At 42.7% G+C, this 9,867-nt stretch overlaps 1 pseudogene; it reads left to right on the top strand.

Moving 5' to 3' along the window:
• Positions 1-8,302: 8,302 nt before the first annotated feature.
• Positions 8,303-8,709, top strand: LOC110324923 (annotated as a pseudogene).
• Positions 8,710-9,867: the final 1,158 nt, after the last annotated feature.

The following is a 9,867-nucleotide window of genomic DNA, read 5'->3' as shown; positions in this document are numbered from 1 at the left end:
CCCCCGTGACAGCCTGCCTCTGCTGTTTATCACACTAGGGTAGAAGCTCAGAACCTGTGGCGACTTTGCCTTTGGGAGACCATATTTGTAGATACTTTTGCTCATCGTAACTTGTGTGTGAATTACTAGCACTAGTGACTAGAGGGCAGGGATGCTGTTGAACTTACACAATGCATGGAGCAGTCTCTCCTGAAGGTATGTGCCCCCCGATGTTAATTGTGCTGAGCCCTGGAATAGGCCAATGGTATGTCCAATGTTTGGCCTAAAAAGATGTCCAATAGTTATTTATATAACAAATGAGTGATAGAACTGACTTAACTTAACAGTCATATATTCTCTTAATGTAGGACTGGCACTCTTTGAGACCTTCAAAAGAAGGTCTTAAGTTCACTGTCATGCACAAGCACACTGAAAAAGATGGAATACAATATACACGTGTATTGAATGCTTTGCTTTTAGGGTACATAAAGACCAATGTATCATTAGAGTATAGCTCAGGTTGGGTGTGGTCACACATCACATCTTTTTAAAAGTAGAGGCCTTTGATAGAGCTTCAGGGAAATTGCTCCCATGCATCAGGAACCAAATCCTTAATAACTCAGAGGGAGTCAAGGCCCAAGTCTGCATCTTACATGGGATGTGGCCAACTTGGAGGCTGTACAGAGAGAATCATGAAAATGGTTAAACTCTGGACATCTCTTCTGATGAAGAAAGGCAAAAGGAATTGATATTACCTAACCCAAAGGAAGTGGGTTTCCAGTGGGCTCCAACCACTGTCATCCTGGAAGGAGACTGTCAAATGGAGACATAGCCATCAGCCACTCTTTGGCATCAAGGACCCAAGAGGTAGAAATAGGCAAGGAAATCCATGGGCTTATGGACCAGGCAAGTACATGTGGGGTCGAGCACACATCAGGGAAGCTGATTGGCAGGGGTCTTCGAGGGACCCCGTGTCTCTCTTGACTCTTCCGTAGATTATATCCCTATCCTGCCACTTGTACCATTAGAGAGCTGGGGACAGGGCTGTCAGGCTTTGGATCGTGATTCTAGAACTTTCCTTTGAACTGGAGAGGCAGGAAAGACTAATGACTCTGGGAGGCAGAGGGGAAGAATATCAGGGAGGGGGGAAAAAGGTGAGACAGAGGAGAAAGGCAGGCCAGAGCAAAGAAGCAGCTGGAACCACATCAGGAAAATGTCGAGGCTGGCTGGCAAGCCAGCATCTGGAAAACAGACTGGGGGCTATATTTAGACTGCCATGACTTGCAATAATTTGTGTGAGGGGGGAAAAAAGGAAAATGTGAAGTTGGCATTGGCGTTTTTTGGGGAGGGAATGAGTTATAAAAAATAAAGGAGCGGCTGGAGTGGGCAAGCTGTACATGAGGCCTTGGCCCCTGGCCTCTAGGAGGGGGTTGTTGAACAGCAACAGCCTGTCAGGAGTGAGGGATGCTGTTTACTGAGCCTAATCCAGCTCATGCTCCAGCCCCAGACATGCCCTGTGCTCCCCACCAAGAATGCGGGGTGCATTCCTAGGTATGCCAGGCAGCTTGTCTCCCACAACACCCAGATGCTTCCGGGATGGGGTGGGGTGCTCCCCTCAGAGAGAGGATCGGGCAAGGCTCTGGATGGGGGTCTGACTGGAGCAGCACTCTGTAAATTCTAAGAATGTGTATACATCGCAGAGGCCTCCCTCCAGCTGGATTATAAATAGAGGATTAGTTCAAAGGCAGGCAGCCTTTTAAAGAGACTGTGCCAAGCGAAGTCTGCAAACCAAATAGAGTCAAACCTTCTTAAGTCCCTGTTGGTAGACTCCAAATCGCATATAAGTCCAAGTCAGAGCAGTTTCCTGGCTGACTCAGTGCCTGGCTGTCCTTTAGTATCCTTGGGGGTCTGCCTGAAGCGATGTTGAAGCCTCAGTCATCTAGACCAGCACATGTCACGTTAGATGGCAGGACATCCCGGTTAGCTTGAAGTTTGTTCTCGTAAATAACATGCTTACGAAATGCAATCATTTTCGGTCAAAGCTTTTCTTTAAAACCATCATATAGGTTAATCAATCGATTTTAGTGTAGCATAGGCTGGGATTTTTCTTTCTGGACAGGCTCTTGCTCTGTTGCCCAGGCTGATAGAGGACTCATAAGCTCTAGCAATTGGTCTTCCTGCGTCAGCTTCCTGATTAGATAGGACTACAGATAGGTGCCATCATATCTAGCTAGGATGTTTTTATTTTAATTTAATATTTTAAAACTCCGCTTACGGTCATTTTTATAAGTATTAGTTGGTATACTATTATTCCAGTCACACTGAGCCTTCAGATGTGTGTATTTATGTTCTTTGGGGGATTCATAGGTCTTTTTTATATTAAAAATATTTACTTACTTTAAAATTATGTGTATATGTGTGCATCTAGATGAGGGTATGTTCATCAGAATGTGGGTAACAGTGGAAGCAAGAATTCAGATTCCCTGGAAGCTGGAGTTACAGGCAGTTGTGACCTACCCAAAGTGGGTGTGGAGAATTGAACTTAGGTCTTCCGGAAGAGCAGTATATGGTTTGTCTTTATTCTTTTGAAAAACAAGTGTCTTATCTCTCCTTTTGTAAACCAGCAGGAAAATGCTACACTGCCTGCAGCAACCTCACAAGCCGTCTTTTTCTTAGCTAATTTACTTCCTTTAGTCTGTTCTGGATTGAGAAACCATCTATGCAAACTTATTAAACTTCTATGTGACCAAAAGGGTACCAATACAACATGAGTAAGGGACCCAAAGTTCCCCATTCCACAGGACTCAACCAGTCAGTCTTAAAGGACCACAGACCACTTAGCCCTCCGGGGGCACAGTTGCTTTGGTTGTATGCTTCTCTAAACAGTCCAGTATAGGCTTAGGTGGATTCATCTGGTTGCTTAGACACCTCTTGGCTCATCTCCAAGCTCTGGTCTTATTTTAGGTAGTGAGGTATGTAGGCAGCTATGTTCTGGATAGAGGAAACTTTCTTCCGACTTTATGTCTATATTCATCAAAACTTTGAATTTGAAGTCATTGAGGTTTTGTTGTTGTTGTTGTTTTTGTTTTTTTCCCTCCTAAACTTAATCATGTCAGTGGTAAAGGTACTGAGTTGCAAATTGGCTCAGAAGAAAAGATAGAAACTGGATATTCATAGGCTAAGTCAACGCAGAGAGGCTGGGAGGTATGTGTGTGTGTGTGTGTGTGTGTGTGTGTGTGTGTGTGTGTGTGGTGTCCTCTGGTAAGTAATAATCAGAATCAATGCTTTAGATAGTCCTCAACCAGCCAGCCTCCCATCAGCCAAGACTAGACATTTTGGATAGAGAAATCCGACTAGGCAGGGGAATGACCATACTCAATACCAGAATTTCTAATCCTTCCTTACGCTGCAACCCTTTGATACAATTCCTCATGTTGTTCTGACCCCCGGTCATAAAGTGATTTTCGTTGATACTTCATAACTTTAATTTTGCTTCTATTATGAATCATAATGTAAATATCGGATATATAGGATATCTGGTATTCAACCCCCAAAGGGGTCGAGACCCACAGGTTGAGAACCACTGCTCTCTGTGCTCCAAGGCTAAGAAACAAAGAAGTGACTCTCAGAAGCCCTGCTGTACAGCCCCAGCCGGAGGCAGCTTCATTAGCCTGCCTCAAAGAGGCAGGAATCTCACTGGATTTCAGAGGTTGTCTTGAGAGGGGCTCTTGCAACGGGTTTCTGTTCAGCGTCAGACTTAACTTTGTTCCCATATGTTGTCCTGCTAAGACACTGGCCTCTTTGCTGAAGGTATCCATCATTGGCCCGTCTACTCACATACTGACCCAACTTGTTCTAAGAAATTACATAGTCATGACCTCGGGCACATGCCTCTCCTCCCTTCCTCACATATGATTGGGTCAGGACACCTGAGGGTGACCCATTCTTTGGCTAGCTGGCAATTATCAGTGATTGATGTGGCTTGACACTGAAAACTAAGCGAGGGTAAATGAGTCTGCTCAGGGAAATCTGGAGTTAAATGGAAAGCATGGGCCAGTGGGCCACAGACACAGCGACTGGGAAGATCTGCAGAGGATGGAGTGGGGTCCATCTCAGAGCTGACCTTACAGTGAAGTGGCAGCTGGCAGTGAGGCACGAAGAGCAGAGGTTCAGTGAGGGACACTTGTGGGAGCCAGAGCGGAGTCCCTGAAGCTTGTCTTTCCCTGTGAGTCGCACTTAAACTCATGTTCCTGGCCTTGAAAGACTCACGAGCTGGCTTGAGTGCACCTCTGTTCTACTGCAACAAAACTGCCATGTTCTCTATAAAGCAGTAGCTGTAACCCTTAGAACTCAAAGCTACAGCCATCCAAACACGTCCTTTTCTAGCCTAAGGAGTTATTCATTTATTTTGTTTTTAACATTTTCCTCCAAGGATCCCTCTTACTGAGGCTTTAATTTTTATGCTGTTAATCTCTGATCTACAAGTCCAGCACCTTCGTGTTTCACTGCGATGCCTGGTGTCAAGGTTGCCCCAGAGATGCCCAGGGCTGACTTTGGTGCCCAGTGTCCCGACCATCAGTCCTAGGACTGTCTTCTGCTTAGTCTTCTAATGACAGGGCTGCCTGCTGACTGACACACAGATCTGCTTCTTCCCTAATCTGATATTCCCCAGAGGGGCATCACTGTCAGCAAATGTCAGTGCAGGAAGGAGCTTGGCTGTCAGCTAGGCCAACCCTGTCATTTTAGTAATGAGGAACCTGAGTCCCAGAGAGACTACACAACTTATTCAAGGTCAAGCAAAGCCGAGAAACTTGTCGGGCACCCTGCGTGTTCTCCCTCTGAATGTTCTTTGCAGCACCCCATCCCTCTCACACACGCACACTTTTTTTTTTTTCCAGCTTAACCTCACTGATTTAAAGTGCTCTTCTGACCTCAGAGGGCATTTTGAATTGTGTGTATTCAAATTCAGACACTTATTGTTGATTTTCTAGGGCTGATAGAAATGATCATGGAAGCTCAGAAAGCTGAGGCAGAAGGATTACCTGAGTTCAGAATGTTTGGGATCAGTCTAGGAAGCATAGACACACCGGATCTCTTAAAACCAAACAGAAAGAAGTAATGCAGAATCTAGAGTATTTCTCAGAATCTAGAGTATGCCTAAGGTAGAATGAAGCCTCAGGTGACATATTTTATTAAAAATACAAGTGAATCGCAATGGAGCCTCATTGTATAGCTTGTATCACTGCTATAAGCATGCACAGAGAGACTAAATGATATAATAAAAGAAAATGAATTTTGTTTATTTTTTTGTTTATTTCTTTATTTATTTTTTAAGACAGGGTCTTATTCCATAGCTCTGGCTGTCCTGCATCTCACTATGCAGACAAGACTGGCCTTAAGTTCACAGAGATTCACTTGGATCTGCCTCCCCAGTGCTGGGATTAAAGGCATGCACCACCATGGCCAACTTGGATTTTTTGTTTTGCTATTTGTTTTTTCTTTTCTTTTCTTTTCTTTTCTTTTCTTTTCTTTTCTTTTCTTTTCTTTTCTTTTCTTTTCTTTTTTTTAAATGTGTGGTACCATGTGTCATTGAAAAGGGAAGGCTTTATTTATTTATTTATTTTGAACAAAGCTGAGACACATTAGAGATTTGAAGGAAAAGGTGAGTCTATAATCTTACTGTGTATCATTTCCAGAGAAACCTCTTATGGTTTAATTAGTTGAATGCAAAACACATTTAAAAAAAGGGGTGGGGTGGGGGAAATGGCTCAGCAGTTAAGAGCACTGGTTACTCTTTTAAAAAACCTCGGTTCAATTCCCAACACCCACATGGCAGTTCCCAACTCTCTATAACTGCAGTTCCAGGGGATCTGACACCCTCACACAGACAAACATGCAAGCAAAACATCAATGTATGTAAAATAAAAATAATTTTAAAAAATACCCTACACAGATTCTGAAAGAAAATAAAAATGAATGGCATGTTAATCTCTAAGAAAGGCTTGCAAGATAAAAACAAGGGAAACAATATGGGACACAGGGATTGAGAACATAAAATATTTAAACGGAATTACTTTGAAAAGTAATATGAACCAAATTAAAAGGTAACATAAAAAAATCTTGGAGAAATAGAGACACAATAACAATAACAATAATAATAATAATAACAACAACAATAATAGTTCTTACAGAAAGCTAGGAAGATGGCCTAGCTGGAGAAGTGTTTGCTGCACAGCCATGAAGGGTATGGGTTCAAATCCCCAACACTCCTGTAAAAAGCCAGTGCTGGGAAGCAGCTCACAGGAGCTCCCTGGATAGCCGGTCCACCCAGTGGTGAATTCAGCTTCAGTGAGAGGCCCTATTACAAAAAGAAGGTGGAGAGTGTTAGGGGAGGAAACCTGATGTTGATCTCTGACCTTTATACACACAAGCACATACATGTACATGCATGCCTGCATTCACATGTACACACCTCCACATGGGCACATATACACATGCAAACATGCATGAGTGCAGATGGCTTGGCAACAGCGACAACAATAACAACAACAAAAGCCCCAAACCAAAAAGGCAATGAACAAGGGATAGAAACATGATATTCATAAATGGAAATGAAAACGGTTATTAGTGATAATCCAAGTTTTGTGAACTGCCATTTCCCACCTATCATAAAAAGATAAAGGTTTGTTTAGTCATGTGTTTTTACATTTACTTAAGTTGTGGGGTGTGTGTGTATGTGTGTGTGTGTGCCACAGTGCATTTGTGGAGGTCAGAATTGTGGGTATTGGTTCTCCCCTTCCATCAAATGGGTTCTAGGAATTAAACTCAGATCATCAGACTTGGCAGCACCCACAGAGTCATCTTCCTGTACCCTTGGTTTATTTTTTAAAGAAAGAATTGAAAGTTGCTACTCTTGTTGGGATCTGTGTGTTTCCATGTGCCGTTAGGGAAGACTGGCCCCACTTTTCTGAATACATTGCTTTTGGCCATCTGTGCTGAGAGCACTGAAGATGGTCATCAGTTTTGACTTACTTCTGGGAATTATACCTGCGATGTGGTTGTTAGATTTAGCAAATAAAAGATAAGGCTTCCAGTTAACTCTGAATTACATACACACAATGAACGCTGTTGTTATTTTTTTTTTTTTTTTTAAAGGCTAAACTGACTCCAGGCAATGTTTGGGGGAAATAGTTATGATAAGAAATTTTTCATTGTTTATCTGAAATTCAAATTTAGCTAGGCATGCTGTGTTTTATCTGGCAGCACTTGCCTTAAATTTTTAATCCTGGGCGTTTCTAGAGATGGCTCGGAGGTTAAGAGTGCTTGCTACTCTTACAGAGGGCCAGGGTTCAGTTCCCAGCACCCACGCTTGGTAGGCTACACACACACTCACACACACACACACACACACACACACACAAAACATGCCAGGAATGGTGACTCACGCCTTTAATTCCAGCACCTGGGAGGCAGAGGTAGGCAGATCTGTGAGTTTGAAATTAGCCTTGTCCACAAAGCAAATTCTAGGACAACCAAGGATATAAAGAGAAACCCTGTCTTGAAAAACAAACAACCCCTCTAGACTATAAAGGAATTTTAATGCTGGAAGATATTTTATGCATATACTTGACCCACAGAAGATATTTAATAAATATTTGCTGAATGGTTTAGTTATAATATAAACTATAGAAATAAATAATCTAAAACACAGCAAAGATTTATGCACAACTCTTTTTTTTAAAGATTTATTTATTTTATGTATATGAGTACACTTTAGCTGTCTTCAGACACACCAGAAGAGGGCGTCAGATCCCATTACAGATGGTTGTGAGCCACCATGTGGTTGCTGGGAATTGAACTCAGGGCCTCTGGAAGAGCAGTCAGTGCTCCTAACCGCTGAGCCATCTCTCCAACCCTTATGCACAACTCTTTTGTGGCAGTTTCATTTTCTGTTTTTGACATAGAGTCTTGCCAAGTAACTTAGGCCAGCTCTGAACCCATCTTCCTCCTACCTCAGCCTCGAAAGTGATGAAATTACAGGTTTGATATTAAAAGATAAAAAGAGTTGCAAGCCTTTGAGAGACCCCCACAATGGTCTCAGACCACAGAATGGCTACAGAAACCAATAGCAGAAAAAAAATAGCTGAGAAACCTTCAGACACCTGAGGATTAAACCGCAGGCTGTAAAGAAGACCAGAGTCAAAGGGGAAATCCCAAGAGAAATTTAAAGGTACTCAAACCTGAATGAAAATGGAGAGCTCTCTGGTGGAGTCTTTTGACAGCTGATGGAGCAGGTCGCAGGACTCTCTCCTTCCCTTCAGTCATGGCCTGTGATCTGGTTGCCAGCAACCTGAATCTCAAAGCTGGGAAGGGTCTCAGAGTTTGGGGGGGAGGTTCCCCCCCACCCCTGAGCTTGTGCTGCACCTTGGGGACAGCAAAGACAGTGCCTGCACTTCAACCCAAGGCTTCCATGACCATGGGGATACCAATCCCCCCGCTGTGTGTAATTGCAAGGATGGTGGGGCCTGGGGAACTGAACTCCAAGAGCCTAGCTACCCCTTCCAGTCAGGGAGCATCCTGGCGGTGTGCATCACCTTTGACTAGTCTGACCTGACTGTCAGGCAGCCAGATAGGTGCGAGTTCAAGTTCCCCAACCGCCTCAACATGGAGGTCATCAACTACATGGCATCAGATGGTGACTTCAAGATTCAGTGTGTGGCCTTTGACTGAAAAGCACTCAATAAAGCCTCTGCTCCCCATAAACAAACAAACAAACAAACAAATAAACAAATGGAAATCCAACATCACAATTTGTGGTTGGAAATTGCTCAATTTTCTGAAAAATATAACCAGGTAAAACTCATACAGGAAGAAATATAGAAACTGGCAGACATGTAGCTATTTGGCAGATTAAATCGATAATTAATAATCTTTCAAAACAGAAGGCAAACCATGTTCATAATGGTCCACTGATAAATTTTACCAAATATTTAAGGCAGAAATTACACTAATTCTCTGCAGTAATTTTTAGAAGATGGGGAGAAAGGGGTGATTAACACTTCCTAAATAATTCTATGATGCCAGTGTCATCTAAAACCAGACTGTGATGCAGAAAAGGGAGACCAATTATTTCTCATGAACATAGATTCTAAAATATTCAGTACAATTTTATCAAACCAAACCCAACAATATATAGAACTAATTATATATTAAAATTCAATGGGATTTCTCTCAGCAGTGTGAAGCTGTTCAACTTGTGAAAATTAATCAAAATGGCATCCATCACTTCAATAAGCTAAGAAAAAAATACAAATCATAAGATCACATCAACAGTTAACAGAGAACAGTTGACAAAATTCAGCACTTGGGCAGGGGGATGTGTCTTAGTTCGTAGAGTGCTTACCTGGTGTTCACAAAGCCTAGGGTGCCCCCTGTAGCACCCATAAAAGCAAGCCATGGTGGAGCACCTCTGTAATCTGAGCACTTGGGAGATAGAAGCCAGAGGATTGGAAGTTCAAGGTTTGAAGTCAGTCTGGGATATACATGACACCCTCAACCTTCCAACCAACCAACCAACCAACCAACCAACCAACCAACCAACCAACCAACCAACCTACACACTAGCCAATTAACAAGCCAACAGTCTAACACTCTATTCTTGCTCCCCTCCCCAAAATTCTGTAAATTAGGAACACAGGGGTATTTCTTCAGCTTGAAAAGATCTACAAAAAGCCACATAGCTAACAACGTACTTACTGATGAGAAACTCAAAGCTTTCTAAGCAAGAGAAGGAACAAAAGAAGCCCCAGCCTGCTGCTTTTCAACACTCTACTAGAAAGTCATAGGAAACGTGTTAAGACATGGAAAGGAAATAGAAATGCATGCAGA

The sequence above is a fragment of the Mus pahari genome, chromosome 7 (genome assembly GCF_900095145.1).
Source record: "Mus pahari chromosome 7, PAHARI_EIJ_v1.1, whole genome shotgun sequence".
Classification (NCBI taxonomy): Eukaryota; Metazoa; Chordata; class Mammalia; order Rodentia; family Muridae; genus Mus; species Mus pahari.
Note: the sequence above shows the minus strand (reverse complement) of the source record. Positions and strands in the feature narration are given on the sequence as shown.